At 42.2% G+C, this 23,943-nt stretch overlaps 1 protein-coding gene and 1 non-coding gene across 2 annotated transcripts in view; both read left to right on the forward strand.

Annotated features, from left to right (window-relative positions):
• GckIII (Germinal centre kinase III) overlaps nucleotides 1-23,943 on the forward strand; it is a 313,921-nt gene that overhangs the window by 7,236 nt on the left and 282,742 nt on the right. The gene's annotated exons all lie outside the window — the stretch shown is intronic.
• Nucleotides 20,558-20,630, forward strand: TRNAR-ACG (transfer RNA arginine (anticodon ACG)). Its single transcript has one exon. It is a non-coding gene; the product is annotated as a tRNA-Arg (tRNA).

Genomic DNA, 23,943 nt, shown 5'->3' on the forward strand with positions numbered 1-23,943 from the left:
ACTTTGCTAACTTTGACTTAATTCGAGGGACTAAATGTGCAACAGATAGATTTAGGATGTCATTTTTTCATAAGGGATCAGAATAACGTATTGCGACCGCGGCAAGGGTAAAAATATTCGGGTCAAAATTAGTCTGGTGTTTATTTAGCCCCTGCCACACACCCTAGCGGTGGCTTGCCGGTTACCAAAAAATACAAGCTTCATAGATCCTCATTTCTCCAACGCTTTCGTGTTAGCATAAAAGTTCTTGTCTCAAGTTATCGTCGCAAAATAATTTAACGAAGTCTCTTGTCAGCCCACAACAAACTCTCTCTCAAGGTGTGTACACGGGTAAGGTCGAGTGGAGGCAACTCGTAAAATAATTCTAATGCGAAATTTGGGAAGGCAAAGAGAAAGGTGGTAGGAGTGAGGAGTGCCAATTATTTCAAATCCACAGTGTGATTTGTAGTTCGCTAGTTCATTCCATAGTCTCTTTTTTTCATCCATAGGTCTACTTGAAATTCGCTTCTTCGCCCTGAATATATCACTAGATTGCTTCCAGTTGTGTGAATCAGTTGGATGTCGGGAATTAAGCCTGTTAGCGAAGGCGGATTGCCCTCTTGAAGAGCTCAGAGGATTCCTCAGAGCTTTAGGTGCTCACTCAGCAGTCACAGCTAACGATGTCGTGATAATTTAATTATATTGTATTCCTGCCCTGTGGAATCTCCTCTTAACACAATAGTTCATGCGAAACTGAGAGATATAGTTCCTTTGAAAAATTCGGGGACAGCAGTCTTGGTGATGAAATCCACCGATTGGATTACCGCCTTACGAAATCGTAAACGTTGACGCTTAAGATATACTAAGAGGAATTGAATCACTGTGGAACAAAGATGATGTACGCAAGAGCGGATTTTATTTAGTTATTATTATTATGTAAGTTTCGTTACAATTAGGCAAATGGTCCAGGAGCAACGGTCTAGTGATGTACCCTTTTAATTCCCTGAAAGAAAAACATAAATGCAACAAAGTACATTCCAAAAAAATGACATTTAAAGACGATGGATATTCCCGAGCGTACCCGTACCATCACGCATGGCCCAGCTTCACTTCATGCAAATCAATTCACCGTCCAACGTCACACTCCGTCCACAATCACGCGTTGTTCTACATCATAGCCCGTCCAAAATCACGCACCATTAGGAAAAAATAACTTTTACAATCCAACTTATCACGCCGTCCACATAACGTACAGAACAATATTTTTTGATAATTGAAATAATAATCACCCACCAATGAAGTTTATCACCCAGTTCTTTGTCCAGTGACCGCCTTACACCCATTCTTAAAACTCCTTAATTTTCATGGAAAGGGCTCAAACAATCCTCCAGGTAGCTGGTTCCACTCAACAATACTTCTCTTTAAAAAAGAGAATACTTTTCTAACTTGTTTTTTGTGCTGTTATTTTTATTTTATAAGTTAGTTCGTTTGTTACTTTAGTACGTACTTGGTTTTATCTCTCCCTTTCCACAAATCTTTCTACGCTTCGTCAGTTTTTACTATTATACTATATGCTACATCGCACCTAACCTAGCTCCTTTTTCTCCTAAATTTGTAAAAAAAACGCTGTCATAGTCTCTAAATTTGGCTTGATACAGGTGAGGCCTGTTGGTGAGAAAAATGGGAACTCGTACGAAGAATCTCTGCGACGTGTGAAATTCACGCTTCAGGGCATAAAATGGGGGGGGGGGAGGCAGTTCTTTTTATCCTGTCCCGCTTGTTCCTTCCCCGGAAGATTCGGTACCCAAAAAAGACCCTGGTGGTCTCCGTCTAGGGGTCATAGTCCGAATGGTCTACAAGGCAATGACCCTTAGACTATTTGTGTGTGTGTGTGTGGAAAAGATGTTTTACATGCCACAACTAATGTACTAAATGCCACGACTAATTCAACAAATGTGGCTAGACTGCAATGACTGCACACCTAGTTCATGTGACAGGAATGCTATTTTCCCATTCCCCAACTTTGAAATTATTTTAATTTCTAGAAAGATAATGAACGAGTTTTGTGTCAACTCAAACATTTAGAAATTAAATAGATTGTCCGTCAGCATAACTTGCTGATTTGCTGCATAGCTTTTGTCGTTCAAATCTTCAGATTATGCTGTCGCACCCTGAATTATCAGATCCCATACGCAGGCGGGAAATGTACCACCACGGTGGGGTTTGGGGGGGGGGCAGGAAATCGCAACAGGATGAGATTCGCCTTTGTAGCATTTTTGTGCGTTTATCTAAAAAAAATAACTGAAACGGTATTAAAAAAAACGGAGGCGCACCACAATGGGAACAAGGCCTCTTCTCTCCCTCCAGTTAGAAGGACGTCCACTTGGAATTCTTCATGCCCAGAGGAGTCGTGGTGGAAGTAAGAATGGCTGGCGATTTCCTACCTCCGTTGGTCGGCCCTCCCGACACGTGGATTCCGTGTTTTTCCCCGAATTCCTACCCCGAGGGACGCGCCGTAAAGGATAGTACATCCAGTCGCTTCGGCGAGCGGGATAACGATTCCGATTGGGCGGAGGTGAATGAGGACGGCCCACCGACGGCGACCCATTTCCACCCCTCTCCTCCCCCATCCAGTGAAAATCCTCACTCCCCCACCATCTTCGTATCCCAGCACCACTCGATTTCTTGGAGATTATGAAGTGCCTCATTAGAGAGCGTCGAGATGAGGGGATTCCCTCTCTCTCTCTCTCGACGTCGCTGGTTTTTTGCCTCGGAGAGGGCGCCGGGACCGTTTTCGGCGCCGGTCGGGAGGAGGCAAAAACGCTCGAGACCGCCTCCCTCCGCCGCGTCGCGATGGGTGCGGATTCACCGGCGGGACTCTCGCTCTCTCAATAGTTATATTGGGGAATATTAAGGCAGAATTAATGAGCTCAGTACAAAAACCGATCAACAGTTGAATTTTGCAGGAAATTATAAAATTTCACTAAGAGACAAAAAAATTAATATTCCTGACCGCTACAGGTGTAACATTATAATCGTAATAATTTGTATTCGTATCCGTGACAGAAAGTGTATGTTGAGGAAATTTTAAGAGGTAGTGTGAGACATGTCTAAAGCCGTGATTGAAGGGAGAACGTTATAGGGTGATCGCTGGGGTGGAAGAAGGAACGAAGGACGGGGTTTGCAGGCGGCGTGAAGGCAGGTAGAAGTGTCCTCGAAATCAAATTGGAAAAAATGTAAGCAAGAATATCGCACGTATAACATGAGACTGTTCTCGCGATACATAAGGCTCTGATTCAAGTGAAAGTTTTATCTAGAAACTTGTCATTTAGGATCTCACATCCATGACTACCCCACAAGAGGTAAATCAAATCTAAATACTACTTATTGTAGATTGTCATCAACTTGCAACACATTTCATAATATGAACATACGACTGTACAACTATCTGCCTACTCAGTGTAAACCGGATGTTTCAAGAATATGGTAGAAATACTTGATTACTTGCTCACCCACTTAACTCATCGGATGAGAATTCTTTTGTGACAATCTTCATCGCATTTAAGAACTTATGTTTATATATTAAGTAACATTCAGATTGACGACATTTAATATGGTCGTACCATTTTTCAAAATGAATAAAGTATTATTATTGCGTAGAAGGCAATCCAACGTTGTCCCAAAAATTACCTTGAATACGTCATGGATAGGATAAATCTCCATCGTCTTACCTAGCGTAATTATATATTTAAAAAGAGTTACATCAGCTCGGGAAAATAATTTAGTAAAAGTAATGGTCTTATTTTAACATCTAACGTAAGTACGCAACTGCCCTCCCGTTCAATCCTATTTCTGCATCTCGGATTGGTCGCAATTGATATGATGTTACCATCGATCAAGCTGGTTGATTGCACTTGGTGGACGTATCGAAGATATAATATGTAAAATATATGTGTGGATGATGACAAAATGTTCAATGTTTCGATGTCGACGCGATGGTAATGATCGAATCGAGGGGGAAAAATCCAGGGATGCGTCGAAAACTGAGGTAATTGGCGAATCAAATTGGAAGCGAGGTGTTGTTTGAAATTCACACGTTCGTATTGGAGTAATTTTCCCTCACGAGGACTCAAGAATTATGACTTCATCTAAAAAAAAAGATACTCGTTAAATAGCCTAGTTTCGGTGTTGTCTCTTTGAGTGCCCTCGTTTGTTTTATGATTGTCCTTGAGGCGAAGAGACTGCTATGACCGTGCGATGTAAATCACTTGTCGCGTAGATCTCAGTTCGTCGATTTCGCCCTCCAAATCCCGTCGTCATTTCGTCCACATTAGGCGCGTGTTTTGACGACATTCGGCGATAAGTCGATTCACTGCCTCCCCGTCATCACTAATGGATGACGTCAATGTGTGAGATCTTCCCTTAACGATAGTATTGTTCGGAATATCACCATCGGCAATTTTCAGTGTCAAGCTTAAATCATTGATTAATAACTTTTTAGAAATCTATCCTTTTTGTATTATTTTGCGGAAGTATTCGCTGTGATATCCCGAAATCGTGTTAAAACCTCACATGCTCCCAGGATCTGTCCGGTCTCCGGTCGATTTTTATCGCCTCTAGTGCCGAATATACTCAAATTCGAATGGCGGTTGTGTCTGTAATTTCAAAAATTAAAAAAAAACTCAAAAAGTTGTAAGATTTGAAAAAAATATTCGTTACTAATGGTAAAGATTTAATAAATCATTGAAAATTATTACAATCGGTAATAACTATATTTGTATCAATTATCATAAATTCATGCTAAATAATTCTAGGAGGAGGACAGCAATAAATAAAAGGTTTGCTATTTACTAGCCAGATTCAAGCTATTTCTCCTTATAAATCGAGATCACCCATTCGATGGCCACGCTATCCACGCAATCACGAAATCTTCGAACACCGGATAAATAAGAAATCGACGGCGAATATATTATCGGGTATTCAGTGTTGGGGTAGACAGCAAATCTCAGCAGGGGGATGTGGAGACAATTGTCATGACAGTTGCAGCGACTGAGATTTGCAGATTAATATTTATGCAAACAGCTTGATTATGATGTAGTTAGCCAACCGTTTAAGATAGGTTTTGGATAGGCACACCTCGCTATATTTCTAAGCCTCGCAAAACAAAGCACGACCCTACGGTCGCGGTTAGACCCTAAATTACAGTGGACTTCTCTACATTCTATCCAACTTGCCTATTCTTTTCCTCTCCATGTCTCGGTTGCGTAATAAGTTTTGCTTTTTCACTTTCCTGAAATCATTCCATCGCCAATCAAAATGCTCTGCATCCATCTTTCCTACATCATTACGATTTCTCCCAGCAAATCTCTCTCTCATCCTTCCCCATGTCTAGTTTCTTCTTACTTTCTTTCCCTTTGCGTCCATTTTACTTACTACATTCTTCTCCACGCCCACTTCTTGGGGACCTCTAATCTACCACCATCAGCATAGGCGAAGGACCGAGTTAACGCCCTGTACGACACTAAATTCCAAATTAAATTTTCCGCTTAAATTTTTTTTAAACTTCCTGTCAACAACTCCCTACTCCGTGTAAAGGCTACTTTGCCCAACGTAATTCTTCTTCTATCCCTGCTACTCTGATCATCTTGATCCAAAACACTGCCGAGATTAGTAAAACGTTTCATCTGCTCTAGTTTGTGTCCCCTACTTAGCTAAGCCTTTCTCTTGCTCGAAAACATCTTTTTTCTTCTACTTAGCTAAGCCTTTCTCTTGCTCGAAAACATCTTTTTTCTTTTCCAATTTTTGTGGTTTTTTCGAGTTCCAAATCTTCTTGGGAAACCACAGGCGGTGCAGGGAAAGGACACTGACACCCTCATTACCCCGTTGATGCGAACGCATTTCACGCATCGTATGGGGCTTAGAATAAAAATGAGCTCCACCCTCGCCTATTTCATAAACCAAACTTCAGGTTGATTTACTGTTGTTGGAGACACACTCCCTTGCGGGTGGATTGTGTAGATGTAGATATAGAAGACTGCCAGTCCGTGAAAATTTGAAGGTTGTAGAATCCTCGCAATAATTTTTAGTTAGTTATTTATTTTTTGGTGGACTCGATTTAAAATATATGGTGGGACTCCCCTGAACTAGTCGAGACTCCCGTGAGCAATCGTCGCTAAGCATCGCACCGCTGCCGATTACGGAAACCTAAGTGTGTGTGTGTTGGGGGCAGGGTGTCGCCGGCCGCGCATGGAGACGTTTGCCGTTAGAGGGGTGGGGGAGGCACGAACCTCACCCCCGCCATCGGCCGAATGCGTCGGAATGCATGCATGCGGGAGAGGGTCAAGTCCTCACCCGTTCTAATCGCGGTTTCGGGTGTGGCGCATTGGAAGCCCGAGTGAATATAGTATCCCCAGCCGACGATAGTCACTCCCCCCTCATGGCCGAAACGTGGTTGTCTGAAATGTATGTGGGCAAACTTTGAATAAACTAGTGAATAAATTGTTAGACGGAAGGTGGAAAAATTGTGATACCATTGCAAAAGAAACATGTTTCCTCGCTTTAGTTTGACCGTATTCGGAATACTCCGCAAGTAATTGAGTTCCACGAAAGAAAGCTATGTCGCGCCAAGATGAAAATTTATTAGGAATTATACCTTAATAAGCGACAAATGGAATGAGATCACTAATGATTACAAGATATATGTGGGGAATGGCAAGAAGGAGTATCGGAAAGCGTTTAGCGAATTCAAAAGGAATACAGCGTGTGAAATTCACACATTAGGGGTAATTCTCTACCCATGCGCCACCGTGCCATACATATGCGTACAAATGTTATATATATATATATAAGATATATATATATATATATATATATATATATATATATATATATAAGATATATATATATATATAAAAGATATATATATATATATATATATATATAAGATATATATATATATATATATATATATATATATATATATATATATATATAAGGAGAGGGACTATATTTATATTTTTTTATGTATGCGTGTGAGTGTGTGTGTATTGTATGCGTAAGTAGCAGGTGTCCTTAAGTCCCCCGTCGCGCGCTGTTGCGCCGGCTTGCGTAGATGCAGACGAACGTGCGCCCTGCCTCACCCTTGGAGAAGGGAGGGGTCTGTGGGTGAGGGCTAGGCTGCCGGAGTCAACCCATTTTGGAAGAAGTACGCAGAGATGAAGAGGGACGTGGAATGCAACCTTTCTTCCTCTTCGCATTTCGAGTTCAGGCGCGTAGAAGGGATTGGATATCCAAGGGGCGTGGGTGTGGGGCGGGCCTCCCTCTCCTAACCCCGCCGGACACGTAACTGTGAATAATCCCCTCGGACATGCGGTGCCCCCACCTCACCCCCAAATAGGTCGCCGGCGGAGATTTTAAAATGCGTGCGGCGTACTTGTTTCGGGGAAGGTGGGGGGGGGTGATGTGCCCGCCTGGGGAGGGCTGGATGCGAATATGGAAGGGTCTTTTGTCATTTCGTGCGCGGGTGTGGCCCTGGCGACCTGGAAAGAACGGGGGGGAGGGGGGGGAATCATGGGGAAGTTTTCTTATAACGATGGCAATAACCGGGAGTTAATCGTCGAGACATTGCCATGGAGAATGTGTAAGAAACAGAAAAATTACCGTGTAATAACTTCAATATTTTCAGTTTTTCTCCATTTATAAAGGGCACACATGCCAGCCGCTGCGTGGGCGCGTTTCTGGAGGTGCGTTATGACCTCGGAGGGTTGAATCCATTTTTGCTTGGGTCCCCAAACAAAATCTCGGGAAGTATTGTGAATCTGTCGTGGTATTCACTTATGAATTAGCAGTGTGCGTTAGAATTATGCCTTACATTCAGTTATTTTACAGAAATGTCGACGAACAAGGTTAAATAGGGAAAAATGTGCCAAAATTCAATCGACCCAATATTTGTTGTTTTTTACTCTTCCTATTCCGTAGGGGGAAGAGTGTGAAAGACATGGAACAATAGAGGAGCTGCGACGTCGTGCAGTCCATTAGCCCTGAACCAGCGATATATTGGAGCCGCCACAACCGTTTGATTATTACGAGGTCATCACTTTCGGGTTTCAGTAATGACAGTAGAACGAGATATTAAATAAGTGGCCTACAGCTGAAATAATTTGCACCAGGAGACATTGATCGGTATGATTTATATGATTGTAGTTTCATTGGGGGTGAAGCATGTAGAGTAACTAATTCATCATGAGCTTGCTGATAGCAAAAAGCGCACAAGAGTTGCACATGCACCCTGTCCAATAGATACGCGAACTGAGACCATGGAAACTTTATTTTGCAAAATTTAGTCTACATCGATTTTGCCCCCTTCAAAGTAGTAGTCTCCAGTCAGTGTGATTCACTTATATCATCTTTTTTCGACTGTTTAAAGCACCCTTGGAAGTCCTCTTGGCAGTTGGGATTTTTACATTCCTTATCGTTTCTTGCTTTATTGTGTCCATATCTTCCCAGTGATGTCCCCTCATCACATTTTTGCATTTAGAGAATAGGAAAAAGTCGCAGAGGGCGAGATCTGGCGAATAAGGAGGATGATCAAGGATGGCGATTGAATTTTTCGCCAGAAACTGGCGAACAATCAATGGTGAAAGTGCATTGGTGCATTGTCATGGCGAAGGATCCATCCATCATGTCCGGTTAAAATAGTGTGCACTGTTGATTTCCCTAAATTCAGTTTATCAACAATCATTCGGACGTTTATTCGACGATCGGTAAAGACAGGGGACCGCACACGATCAATGTTGTCGTCAACACAGGTGGTCGAAGATCGTCCACATCTAGTACACGTGTCGGCCAATCACAGTGTTCTTTGACTTGAAAAACTATACTGAATCAAAATTGCCTTCTGGGCTCTTCTTACTCTGCCTCTATCACGAGCCTTACGAGTTAATTGTTTCTTTTAAACGTTTTTTATTGAAACAGACCCTGAGCTACTTGTACAATTCATTAGTTCGCTTAAGACACCCTACAATACATCAAACCCTTGCTCCAATTCAGCAAACTTGGCCGACTCCCTTCTTTCCGTCTAGCAAGCCTATTCTATTCCTTCCCTTGTCTCTCCATCGTTTTTCCCTCGACCAGAGTCCTCTACACTCCATCCCCAATCAAAACATTATGATTTGACATTACCTGCCTCCTTAGATGATTTGGAAATGATGCACTCTGCTATTCCACAAAATATAGCTATACTCCGACCAGTTTCGATGCAGCGTATCATCATCTGGTCTCCTTCCCTCCTTCGAATTCCTCTCAATAGCCCTTTCTCTTCTCCCACCATACTTAAAGTGTGAGTTAGCTTGCTTTTAGCTTGCCATTTTACTTTTTCAATCCTTCTCCACCCTCAGATCTCTAAAACCCTCAATCTACGCTCATCCTATTGCCAACTTTCCATGCAAAACTACCCTTCAAATCATATTTTTCGCTAATGATCTTCTAACCTTACTTAAGTGTCCCAGTCTTCATCTCACTCATTGCTTAAGCTTCTTTGCCTAACACATTTTTTTCTTTTTATTATATTTAATATCCCTACTACCTTAACCGTCCCATCTGATAGTTAAATGCACAGGTCTAGGGAATAATTGTAGACCTCAAGTTACGTTTCTAGGCGAGGCCACATCGGGAATCGAGGGGAAATAAGCTGATGGAGCCATTGTAAGGGAATCCACGAGGAAATAAAATTAAAGAATCTCACATTGCTTCACCGGGGGAGTGAAGAAAATTTGGACAGAAATGGGAATGCATATGTGGTCTCAGTTCAGCAAGGCGACCAGTCCTACTGCTTCCTCGAAAATCGTGAAAAAAATGAGAAAATGTGCAAACATTTTTTTTTTTGATAAAGTCGAAAATTTGAGGTGCAAGTCAGGGGTATGATATTGGAATCGGAAATTCCCGATGATAACTATTTTCCTTCCTGTTGCGAGATCAGTTCACTTTTGCTGTGGGTCACTAAAGATGTTAGCTCCGCCAAACTATAATTTCAGATCTGCTTCATTGATACCATTGGCACGCAATGCAGTGAGTTTAGTCGTGTAATAATCATGTATCTATGTATGTATATTTCATTCGCATGGATATAGATGCAAGGAAAAAGGAATAGAAACACAAGACTAGTGTGTGTGTACGTGTATATGTGTGTTTATATATATATATATATATATATATATATATATATATATATATATATATATATATATACTACCTTGATCAAAAATTTCCCGGAATTTATTCAGAAAATTAAAAATAAAAGTTTATTCATCTAAATCTATATTGTCCCCTTCAAAGTAATCCCCATCGACTGCAACACACTTATGCCAGCGCTTGATCCAATCCTCGAAACATTTTTTATATTCGGTTTTCGGTATGTCCATCAGTGCTTCCTGCGATTTTTCCATTACTTCCTCTCGGCTGCTAAAACGCGTTCCCCGTAATGGTTTTTTAACTCGATTGAACAGAAAGAAGTCACAGGGAGCCAAATCAGGTGAATTCGGTGGCTGTTGGATGGTATTTGTTGCATTTTTCGTCAAAAAATTACGAATAATGATAGCACTGTGCGACGGTGCGTTATCATGGTGCAAAATCCACGAGTTTTCTGCCCACATTTCTGGTCTCTTTCGGCGAATTGCTTCACGCAAACGTCTCATAACGCCCAAATAATACTCTTTGTTTACTGTCTGGCCTTCTGGCAAAAATTCATGATGCACTACACCGTTGTAATCCATGAAAACCGTCAGCATTGCCTTCTTTTTTGACTGAAAACGACGTGGTTTTTTTGGTCTCGGCTCATTTGGTGAACGCCATTCACTTGCCTGATGTCTGGATTGCGTGTCGTACTCATAAACCCACGTCTCGTCTCCAGTAATGATCCTTTTGATGAATGTGGGATCGGATTCAGCCTCGCAAATCATGTCTTTTGCTACGTCAACACGGTCTCTTTTTTGCATGAAATTGAGGTCTTTTGGAACCAACTTTGCTGCTACACGACGGAAACCCAAATCATTAACCACAATGTCTTGGGCGGATCCATAGGCAATGTTCAAGTCCTCCGCTATTTCTCTGATGGTTAATTTGCGGTTATTGACCAACATTTCTTTTACTTTATCAATTTTTTCACCGACTTTCGATGTCGATGGTCTGCCACTGCGTTCATCATCTTCGATTGACTCACGACCACTTCTGAACCGCTCGTGCCACTGGTAAACGACCGTTTTTTTTAGAGAATCGTTGCCGAAACACTTTTCCAACATTTCCAACGTCCGTGCGCCACTAAATCCGTTTTTTACGCAAAATTTAATACAAGTTCGTTGTTGCAAATTTAAATCCATTTCTGAAATTGTAAAAAATCGCCAACACACACAGAGATAGATGTACTCTTGGCTACGTAACTTTTGCAAATGTCAAGTTATGACACTAAGATTTAAAGGGAATATCAACAACAGATGTACCAATTTAACAAAAAAAACAGAACTCAAATCGGAACGATGGGAGCGCCACACGGTGGTTATTCCGGGAACTTTTTGATCAAGGTAGTATATATATATATGTGAGTGTGTGTGTGTATATATATATAATCGTGTATTAAAAACGTGTAATGTTTCCAAACATTGAAGATAGAAAAACCGAGGAAGTAGTTGGCATGGTGAGGGAGGAGAGAGAATTATAATGAGAAATCCAAAAGGGCCAGAAGTGTGTTCATGAAATTGTATTCGAAGATGGAATGTTAAAGACTGTGATAGAGGGGAGACCGTTAGGCAGGCGAGGAAGGAGTAGGAATAAGATAGCCTGGTTGGATGGAATTGAAGCATGAGGAAGGAAGTTTGTGCGGAATTGAAGAAAGCTTTATTGTAATTCAGGGTATCACGTTGCGTTTTGTTTCATGCGACTTCTTGGATACTTAGAGGTGCTTAGTCTGTGTCCATCCAAGACCTACTTTAAACGTTAGACTACCGTAGTAATTTGGTACTTATATAAGTGGAAATATCGGGACAGAAGACGGCATATTCATCGGAAATAAGTTGGGTGTTCGAATCCTTGAACTGAGTGGTCACGTTGTTCAACATGCTTGAACGTTCAATCTGACTGTTAGCGGGTGCGCTAAATTCTTCTCTCTTCTCAGCGAAACTCGCTGGAATCCCAAACCTATCCAGGTATATCCATAGATTATGTAGTGTGTGGCCTGTTAGGAGATGGCCGAAAGTTGAGAGAAGAAAGAATTTCTCCCCGAGTCTTCTCAAAGAAGCCGGGCACGTTAAATTACGCAGGGCTCCATCTAGTAGACTCGGTAATAGCATGTGCCACTTCTTTTTAGTCCTCGCGAGAGTACCTACGAATTTTTTTGTCCAGGCAATTTCCGTTGCTCCGAAATAGGATGGACTCGGAGGGATGAATTCCATTCCCTTTCCTAGGGCCTGCGATGGGGTAGGACGGGGTTGGGGGGTGGACGATTTACTGCCCGGAGGCGAAGGGGTCGGAGCCAGAGATTTCCGTCCCCTAGGCTATGTTAGGATGTGGGAATCGAACGCGACGCAAGTTGGAGACTGCAGACGCGTCGCTCGCTGTATCGGCGTCGCATTTCATCTCTCGCATCGCAGAGTCATGCCGTCCGTTCTGGTCGTCGTTTTCCCGTATAATTTCCTCCTCAGCCGCCACGAACTGGGTTTTAAACTTCTCGTTGGATTTTCAGTTTATGTAATTTCCCGATTAAGTGCATAAATTATGTATATCATGCGTACGTTTCAGTGGGGTCTGCGGTTTGTGTGTGTGTGTGTGTGTGTGTGTTTGTGTGGTATTACATTTCAGTGATGGAGGCGAATAACTTCTCTCCGGAGAGCTTAATTTAATAAAATTCAAAATAAATACTACGCACATGTGCCGCCAAAACTAATTTTGAATGCAGACTGTAGCCTTTTCGTAGAATTATATCCTGCAGGGTGTGTTGTGTTCTCTGAATTAGTGTAATTTGTGGTTTATAAATTTAACATGATTTTTAAATTATTTTTTTAGGAAACAATAAATAAACTCGTATATGTTTTTTTCGTATATGAAAATACCTTTTTAAAGTTTCTTTAGAGAGTTTTTTTACATCCGCTACTCTTTGGAAATTTATTTGTATCCGTTGTTGTGTGCGCGTACTGTTTATCTATTTTTTTAAAGTACCCTGTCGTTCGTGCGTGTTTTTCAATTTGTTGCTAATGAGTGCGAGGGAGTATGGGTTCATAATTGAGTGGCGTGAACATGGAAGTCGATACGACCCAGGGTACTCGCCTCCCACCCCCTCCTTTCTTCCCTTCCCTTTTCTCATCCCCCGTCGCTTTACGGCCACCCCCTCTCCACCCACCCCCACCCACCCACTCCCACCCTCCCCCCAACCTAATTGCAAGCGGGGCGGAGCGCAGCACTCGTTCGCTTTTTAGGAATTCATGGCCGTGAAATTAGACCGGTCCCTCCCGCTCCAAATCCACCCCTCCTCTCCCCCCCCCCGCCCCATGTCTGTCTCGCCGGGGACCTTGTCTTCTCCTCCATTTCTCTTCCTCACCTCCGTCCAGCGACGTGACCCGGCCGTAGATTTATTTTCTCTATTCTGCTTTATTTTGGGGACCGTCCAACAGCTCTCTCCTATTATTGTACGTGTCGCCGAAAATGACGTCTCGAAGCAAGTATGTCCAGAGATGTTGTCCGAAGTGGTGTTGGCTTCATACTATAAGAGGAAAGCAGGTGCTCGCGACTGGTTTTATTACAGATTCCACCCTTAATGCTCTCAACACATTCGAGCCCTAACCATTCGTCTCGTTTTCCGTGGAGCAGTTGAAAATAATGCGCAGTGAAGAAAAATTATGTCTAAGAGCCTAGTAATTTTGTAATTATTTTTCAATACCTGCTTCACCACAAGAATGGATGGTACCGAGTTTGAGTTCCATTCTAATTTTTATCACTATGTTCAATTCACCTGGATGTCGTTTTAATTTTTACCGGAATATGTTGTATTTCTCAAGTATTAATGCTTAATTTCCATCGTCATACTTTTTCTTAAGGTGTTGTTCCGAGGGCTAGATATAGCAGCCTCCAACCTTTCTTGTTACCTGGGCAATTTCTTAGTTTCCTTGTTATTCATTATTCTGACGTCTTCCGTCATTTCACTCTTGTTATGCATCCTTGACTTTTAATTTTTAACCACACTTCTCTTCTATTACCTTTTCTTCCACTGTGAATGACTCTTAGAAAGTGCTAATTACTTTTTCTTATTCTAGTCAGTGTCTTCCGTAGAATATTTTCTTCTACCATAATTTGAAGGTCCTCCTTTGTTATACCAACCAATCTATCGTCCTCATTCTAAGATAACCGTGTATTTCCATCTTTTTCACTTTTTTTCCGTTTCCATATCTTGTTGTAACTTTTTTTTTAACCCTTTCGTAATGTTACTCGCCATTCCAAATGGGGGTTAAGAGGAAGTGTAGAGTGTTTCAAAATTATTTTAATGGTTCCCGAGTATCGCCATCCACGAACAGTTTCGCACCCCTTTCCTTCCCTCTCTGGTAACATCAAGCATTTGTCCGTGGCTTTTCAGGGGTGGGACGTCGGGTGAGAGCGTGGGTATTTTTTTGGAGGCGCGCTCCCTCCTCCCCTGATAGCCCCTTGCCCCTCTCGTCCTCATGCCCAGGGTGATCGATGGGGTGTGTGGGCGGGGAGAGGCGGGCGAATTCCCCCTCGAGAACACGTGCACTGCCGGTCCTCGCACGCGACTGGGGGGGGGGGGGTCAGGTCGTCCGTCCGATCGATTTCGTCGGGGGGGAATCAATCACGTCGACGGGCACCCTCACCCCTCCCCATCTTTCCTGCTCCTCCTCACCCCCCCCCCAACATCCCCCTCATAACTCTCAAGGAAATCATGCGCCACCCCCTCCCCCCACTTCCTTCTTCCCCCTTTTGTTCAAAACAAACACGTGATGCGCGAGGTGCGATGAAAAAGTTTCGGGAATTGTCCCGGAAAAACCTCTTAAATGTGTGTGCAACTTTAATTCTGTCCGTACGATGGATGCATAAAAATGTTTTATCATTGTGTTTTATTTTTTTACTTCCTTTGTATCCGATTCATCAAATTCATTCTTGTTCTGCTCCATAACCATGAGTTCAAGGTTGTTACCATTCAAGTTTATTTTTGTTGCGTTTTGAGGTATGGTTTTGGCGAAGAATGGAGGCATTGATGGCCTCAGAGGAAGATAAACGTTGAAGTTTTAAACATGGCGTGCTAAAGGGTGTGTTGCTGGGAAATACCCAATTAGTGGTTGGAGGAAATGCTGCAAGGTTGTTCCGGGATGTTGGAAAGGCCGTGATGGAATGAAGAATGCTGGATAAGTAAGACGGAGGAAGGAAGGGAGTAGACTTTAGAAAGCATGAAGGAAAGTGGAAGTTACGAAGCAATTAATAAAGAAATGATGTAAGGAAAAGAAGGAGAAAGGTATCGCGATATACTTAGTAAATAGTCGTTAAGGACCGTCCAAAACCAATCTTTTATAGATTGAAATACTGGGAATGAAAATGAATGAATACTGGAAAACAATTGCGCTGCATCGTCAGCGACTTGAGGTTTGTACCATTTCCGTGTTTATTTCTCATAACTCTTCATAAACTGCATCGTAAAGCTTAATATGGCTCCGATTTTAATTCTTTAGTGTCTTCATCAGATGTAGATTACAACCAAAGCTTACGTCACGTACAGTAATGAAAACAGTGGGGATGTGTGTAAAAGGAATGTGATCTGGAATGTGACTAACTGCCTCGGGGTTGGGGAAAAATAAGATATGGGAACATTCACACTGATAACAGAATAACTTCAGGCTCACGGATTACTATTTTTAATTTCCTGATGTCCTTGAGTGTTGACTCTCAGCCGAGTCGTTTGAAAAAGTCATAAAAATAGTCCCATCAAAAGGTTGAACCATTGCGGCAAATATGACTCGGATCACTTTTGTCAAAATTCTAGTGATTGAACTGCGGAGTTTTACCTATTTTACGCGTATCTCTCAGTTCCATCTTCAATTTTCGCTAATGGAGATTAGGTGAAAACATGATCAGGAAAATGACCATGGGGAGGGAGTGTGCGGGTGTGTGTATGGGATGGTAAGCATTGGTCGAGAATTACCGAAAGGAGAGCAGTGCATTAAGCGCTGGCGCTTTTGTCGTGATGGATGGGCCATTATCAGCCACGCCATTTCCCCGGATACGTCCACTCCTTTCGTGTTGACGTCGTTTGTCAAAAAAATCTTTGGATACATTGGATCCCTGCCAAAGGAAATTTCCGAATCAATAAAATGTGTCTTGATTGTAACGCAGCGACCATTGTGAGACATCTGTCAAAGGTGGTTCCCGCTTTCACTTGTTCCGTGCGACCTCGTCAGCTTCGATCGGAGTCCAACCCTTCTTAATGGGACGGAAAACTACTCGGAACTATCTTGATTTATTCATAGCATTCTTCTCGGAAGTGTCTTTCAATTATTTAACGGGAATTCTAAAGCAGTCTTCCCCAATTTGAAACGGGACTCGAGAATCACGCGTCGCTTGTGACAGTGTCGCAAACCCTTTCGGAATTCGAGACATTTCAGAAGACGCCGAACGCAATGTGGGGGAGGATAAAAAAGGCGAACTCACCGGCGAAATATTGATCAAGATTGGGGTGTCAAGAAGAATATTTTTGCGGAGACAGCGAAGAGCACTTCCCTAAAAGAAGGAGGGGGGAAATTTGGGGAAAATTTAGCGAAGGAAGAGTGCTGTAGACGTGTCGTCTCTCTCCGTTTAGTCCTCGCATCGAATATGCTAGGTGAGATCGCTTTCGGCTAGCGTCGATTCAGGATTCGAACGTTGGAACACCGGTCCGTATTCCAGGATAAAGGCTGTCCGAATCGTGTAAAATCGGCGTGAAAAATCTCTCTAAGCGTCAAACAATGACCTGGAAGTAAAATCTAAGATAGGACACGCTGGAGTCGCGAAAACTTGTCAGCGGACTCTCATTTCCGTCCGTGTTCCTAGTTTGGACTCCTGTGCCAAATCACTAAAAGTGCTCCCAATTAGTGTTCCCAATGCGCTTGTGCTGTCCTCCGAATCATTCTTAACTTCTACGCCTTGTCTTTCAACTCTTCAAAAAAAAATTAATTACGAAGTCTTATTTGATATGGATGAGGGAGTGCCAAGTATTGTCGGGGAGGAAAGGGGATTGTTGCGAGAAAGCAGGAGACATGAAAAATGGATGATTGGCATCATATTGATTGGCAGTGGAATGTTGAAGATTGTGATATATGGAAGATTGTTAGGCAAGCGAGGAAGGGGTAGGAATAGGATTGGGATGTTGTACGGGAGGAAGGGAGTACACGGAGATGAAGAGGGACTTGAAATGTAATGAAATAATTGACTTTGTAATTCCACACACTTTATTTAAAAACACGACCAGGTTTCGACGTTGAACGTTATCATCAGGTGATGTCATCTGATGATGACGTTCAACGTCGAAACCTGGTCGTGTTTTAAAATAAAGTGTGTGGAATTACAAAGTCAATTATTTCATTACATTTCAATATGTTATGCAAATTCCATAAAGTTACGCCTGAGACAACAAATTTTAAGAAGAGGGACTTGTTGTAGAGTAGGATGTCAGGTTGTGCTTTTTTAGGAGAGACAAGATATTTATTTGGTATTTAGTCCATCCAAAATCTACCTTAACCGGTAGATCACCTGCAATAATTATTATTTGATTTGGTGGAAATTGGGCGTAATACTGTCTGAAATAACTGAGCTTTCACATGACTCTCTCTTGGTCCAACCGTGTAACACGTAATGTTACTCATTCAATCTTGACGAACTAATCCGTTTCTTACGCTTCTGGCCTTGTCTTTTGGGAGTCCAGAGCCCTTTAGACACCTAGTAGCTTCGTCTTGGCCTTCCATGATTTAAATAAGGGTTCTCCCTCTTCCATTTTCGCTCCCCGTGAACTCATTGTGTTAAGCCCTTCTTCGGCGCCGTATGAAATTCCATGGTGCGCTCTCTTTTTCTGCTTCGGAGATAATATCTTCCCATTTCCTCTCTTTTCTCTTCCACTTAATATTCGGCAGTCCGCTGTATCATCTAATTTCGAAAGTTTCCTGATAGGCGAGTGGCTGAATTAAGTGCAAAATTGTTGCAGAAGTAGTTGGCCAGACAAAACCAAACCGTAGTTATGACCTTATTTGTGTTTTCTAGAAGATTAATTATCGTCAGTATGGGCTTTTATCGCGATAATATGGAATATGGATTTATTTTGTATTGAATATATAATTTATGGAATAGGCATGAATCTCGCATAACAACTTGGTGCATCTGGTGAAAAATATTAAATTCGTAAAATATATTACACCGTCTCTGTAGTCGCTTATAAAGGGGTGGATACAAGAGTGGATCTGAATTTTCGGTTCGGTTCCGTAAATTCGGCTTTAATCCTCTCCACCTATTGTGATTCATTTCGGGGGCGACTCATTTTCTCTCTGCCAACACCCCGGGCAGGAACGGTATTTATTTAAATGCTCCAAGCGGGCGGAAGCGGTGTGCTCGGTTGAAATCACCCTTCATTGTGAATAGAATCGCGTGATTCGAATCCAAGAGTGCTTATCAAACGGTCGAGGTTTCTCCATTTCTCTGTTCTTCGTACTAAGACGTCCTTGGCCTATGCCATTCAATATCTCCCTTCTTTACTCAAATCACTTAAATATATCCGTTTAGCGATTATATATAACAATGGCTAATTGCGAAGGGGAACCGTGAACGAAGTCAAAAAATGCAAAATGCTTTAGATAATAAGTAGCACCAATTAGTCTGCAATATTTTTTAATGAAACATTTTTTGTGAGTGTCAGTGAGCATAAAAAATATGATGATGTAAAAATTCCACAATGGGAAATATATTATTACCCCGTTGCATTGTGACATTGTCAGGTATTGCAATTGTATTTGACATTGACATGTTGTTGTTGAGCAGTTGAGACGTGTTGATGAGGTTACATGATGGAATATTTTCAACGGTTAATTTATATCTTATTCTCTCAAATTTTAATTCACAAATATTACGCTGGAACGGTTTGTGCGGGTATTCTTATTATTTGCTTCGGAAGGCTTCTACGTCTTTCTCCAAAGGAATGTTTACAATTATTTTAAACCAATATTTAAAAAAAGACTTCACTGCGTACGTTAGTATTTACGTGTATCAACTGGGTGTGTGTTTTTTTACTATGGTGGTCGATGACAACTATGTTTATGTTATCCACCAAGCAAATAACACACTGGAGGGAAGCGGTAAAGCAAACCAGTTGAAAGGTACGAGATTGCGTACACTACGACACGTTATATTTAGATTGGAATTTGTTTCCCATTTATTTCTCCTTATGTTATTCAGTCGTAATGTGTACGCGTCCGCCATAACATCATGGCTTTATGAATTGATTGCTTATATTCTCCGAATCCTCATCGGCTCTATTTACGTCGAACGCTTAGCATACCCGACCAATCTCTCGGTCATTCAACAGTCCCCGAACCGTTCCCCCAATTACTCCCCCTTCCCCCGACCGCATCCCGCGGGACACTCGGGGTGGCGCTCGCCATCTGCCGACTCGGTAGGAAGAAGGATGGGTCGGCGGTTGGGGGGGGGGGGGAGGCCACGTCGGCAGGGGCCCGGGCGCGTTTTTTCGACATAACTGTGTTCGCTCGGAAGGTTGCCGTGCCTCGTCGACACATCCCGTTACCACCGTCTCCTCCCCCTCCCACACTCCTTCTGCTTGCTCCCCCCCCGCCCCCATCAATTGCTAATCCCCGTCCCCCCCTCCCCCACCCGCGGACACGCGCCCAGTGCCTCGCAAGGTGTTCGCTGCCGCCTTCCCCCCCTCCCGACGGACGGCTGGCGGGAGTTAGACGATGGACGGACGCAGCGAAGAGTTGAGCTGCCTTGAGTTTCACGTAGTGTGTGTGGGGCGGGGGGGGGGCTACGTCTTCAGCGGCGATGGCTTCCGGGTACTGCAGCGTCTCCACGGCCTACCCAGCGGGCCTCCCATCCCGTGTACGGCAGGGGGTGCCGAGCACCATTATAAGGGGATCCAGGGAGTGGTGGCCTCTTCCAAGTCGATTTTAAATCCACTCACCGTCGAGAATCTACTGGGGCATTATATGAAAATGTGCGGCATAAATGAATTGTACATTTAATTCCTTTAAAAATTATCCCCTTAAGTACTCCTCTTAAAAATGAAAACATTCCAATTCGGGATGGAGATATAGCGACAGGATCTTTCATTATCCTGTTGTTATATCTCCACCCCAAAGAGGAATGTTTTCCTAAAACTGGGTTTCCGTAAAATTCTTGTTATTTTACTTAAGAGTCTTCTTTCGAGGTGTTTGTAACGTACAGAAATAAAAACCTTTGAAATGAAATGAAAATGAATTGAATTTTCTCCAAATGGCATTGACATGCTATAATTCACCTCCCGTGCGGAATAGTATAAGACACTTATTCGGTGTGCTTTTGTGGCCCTGTGGCGCAACGGATAACGCGTCTGACTACGGATCGAAAGATTCCAGGTTCGAATCCTGGCAGGGTCGTTTTTGCTTTTTTTTTGGATAAGGTGGTATTGAATACTCGTTCCATATGCACCCCATTTCCCTTCTAACTTTAGAGAACGGCCTCAGAACCTCTCTTTTTCCTCTTTCACGATCAAGACCCATTTCTCTTTATCTTAATTTAAGAAAAGTGGTATGTATAGAAAGTCAGTTTATTAGTTCGTTATGTTTTGAAATTGTAATCAACTGTCCAGTAGATAGGTGACGCAATGGTTAGAATGTTATGAATAATAATTAAAACCAAGAAGATGTCTAAGGAAATGGAATTATCCCCTTTTTCTAGCTTCCTTTTTTTCTGGCGCCTTTTTTCGAAAATTTCTGTTTGAGGGGATTACAATCAAAAGTATTTTGGTTAATTTACTAGTTCAACCATGATTAATATTGAGCGATTTTATATTTGTATTTAAATTTTTCCAATTATGGGAATGAATGGAAAAATAAAATAAAAGGAATCTCTATGATGGCGTAGGAAATCCAAATGATAAAAGGCTTCTTTCTATTCCGAACCAGTTTGAAGTTACTACGAAGTAGAACTTAATTATAAGCAGTAATATTAAATATATATAATTAAAATGCACTCGATGGACCGTATCGATCCGGCGACCTTGGTGGATAACGGTCTCGTCGGATAACAGTCATTGGTCGCGGGTTAGATAACCTACTAGGTGCGGTAAGATGAGAATGGCGAGATAGCGCAATAGCTACTAGCATTGTAGGTGATAGGGGAGGGTGGGTAAGCAGCCTTACATAGTACAAGATAATCCTTGCCTTGTATTCATGTATTAAAAAAACACATTGTTGTAGTCTTTTAGAAACATACATAGTTTTTTTTCTTACTAGATGTATGAATTCTATGTGGGCGATTGGATTGACACAATTTCTGCGGAACAGGCAAAAAATGTGAGGAAGCCGTATGTACCCGCACATAAGACCTCTTTTTCCCCATATTCTACGTAAAAAAAAGGTGGGAGTCTTCACAAACTATGGTGCACACGGAAGCGGAAATCAATGGCACAATAGCGCTGAAAATACCAATTTTATTATCCCAGTAAAATGAAGTGAAAGGATCGGACCAAGCGGGCATTTTTTTCTCATTGTGGCTCTCCCTGTCAATTCAAACCGCGTGCTCCGTTCTCTTATAGCGGATGAAGTTTTGAAAGCATGCCGAGGTATGTCAGAGCAGAAGAGCTCGTCCATCCCCATTGATTCTGAAGTTTATTGTCATGTTTATGGGAGTAATGAATGGGACGTGCATTTTTCCAGCATAATGCCGAAAAATGGCATTAATAATATTATTGTTATAAATACCTTGAATTTTTGGGGCGTGTACCTTATTGCGTGCGTTTTTTTATCGCTTGAATTCCGTTATCCAGGTTCGAATACAATGTGAAAACTGAAAATTTCACAAATGTGAAAAAAGAATCTCGCCAAAGAATTCTGTGTGAAAAAATAAGTTTTATTTTTCCTTTGTTTTAATCCTTCCGCGATAGCTCCGTATTTATAACAGTTAGCTTAGGAAAAATTCAGGTCTCTGAATCTTGCAATTAATTCAACGTCGAAACGGTGCGCAATTAATATTAATTTTACGTAAGTAATTTGCTGTCAATGTTTTAAAATTATCGTCCATAACATTAAGGCGTGACTAAGTGGTCATTTTCCATTTATTATTGTTATAGTTATCTACCGGTTGAGGTAGGTTTTGGATGGACACAAGCTACCGAACGGTACAGCGACAATTCCCTTGCCTCTCTTAAGAAGAACCACCCCTACATCCAACAATACAATCAGCACCCCTTCAATTACTTCATTCCATCCAACATGCCTATTCTATTCGTATTCCTTCCTCGCTTGCCTAAAATTCTCCCCTATCCATCGAAACGCTTAAATTATGGAAAAACGCCATCCTGGTTGCATCTGAAACTATAGAAAATTGGCCTAGCCTTGAGGCTTTGTCGTACATCTTTTCATAAGATTTTAATTCAGTATCATTTGAACGAAATAAATACTTTACCATTGCTTCATAAGTGAAGAAACGCTACGTACTGGCTTAGCTTAATAGAATTGTCTGCAAGAATTTAAAAAAAAAAATTCACCTTGATTGGGAAAGCGAATTAAAAAACAAAAATTATCTCAAAATAATTTTTAAAGCATACAAAATTCGAAAGGAGTACGTGAAAATCTTCTTTCGATCGTGGTATTTCTCGAGAAGTATTTTCTCAGGAATAATAATCATGGCTACTAGGCTAATTATATTTATCGGTACGAGACATTGGATGTCCGTTAACAGACCCGGTCGTTGAAGGAATTCCATGTGCAGATTTGGGGTTGGTGAGTTGCATCGAGAAAAAATATCTCCCCACGTATAGACGGGGGTGGGGGGAGGTTTGAAATACGATCTATACGATTTAGATACGATCTCGTATCTTAAGTTTCTTCTACCACTGGATGATATATTTATCAGATTTATGTTGTATCGGATTGCATGGTATAACTAATGTCGAGGTCGTCATTGCATGTGCCTAGTGTGTTATTTTTGGTGGATATTCGATTTAAATGATATCACAATTGACAAAACGCATTTGCGTGAAATGCTGCGTCTTTTGATAGACAGGCGCGGTAGCTTTTAAATGGTCCATGGCCTCATCCCGGCAGATCCGACGTTGCAGGAAGGGGCCGCATCTCCGACGGACCGCTAAGGAGGAGGGGCATTAAATGAAAAGGCAGCATAAGAGTCGCGATAATGTCTGTTATATATCTTGGCGAATGCTCGCGAACGGTTGATTTGGGCCCAATTTCCCGAGGCGCACGCTGCCTCAGGGAGTGGGGCAGATGCCGGGGGCTCGCCCCGGCGCCCCGAGAATCATCTCATGACGGATAGAGAGTGCTTTTTTTTTGATGAATTAAGAACAAAGGAGGTAGAGAGAAAAGAGGTCCATTTCGCTCGTGACTTCATCCTCGAACTGTCGTAATCTGTCGCTCTCGAGGATATGTCTGCCGCGCCCCGAGGTCTCGACTCTAGAATCTTTTGTCGCGCTGCGAATAAATATTGTCGTTTTATGGAGGAAAATCCCGGTTGCTCCGTGCAGAATTACAGATGCCTTCGAATATATTTTAAAATAAAAATGGTCGTCTGTTTTCCCATGTAGATATTCGTTATTGCGGACGCCATCCTTTCTCGTTTCCTGGGATTAAGTCTTGAGACCTTCGTGACGAATGCTAGAGCTGAAACCGATGGCCATTGCAGCGCATCGACGTCAGCTGCAATTCCGGGATCTCGGGTAGTGCTCGGTAAAAA

The sequence above is a fragment of the Hetaerina americana genome, unplaced genomic scaffold (genome assembly GCF_022747635.1).
Source record: "Hetaerina americana unplaced genomic scaffold, ioHetAmer1.1.p SCAF_9, whole genome shotgun sequence".
Lineage (NCBI taxonomy): Eukaryota > Metazoa > Arthropoda > Insecta > Odonata > Calopterygidae > Hetaerina > Hetaerina americana.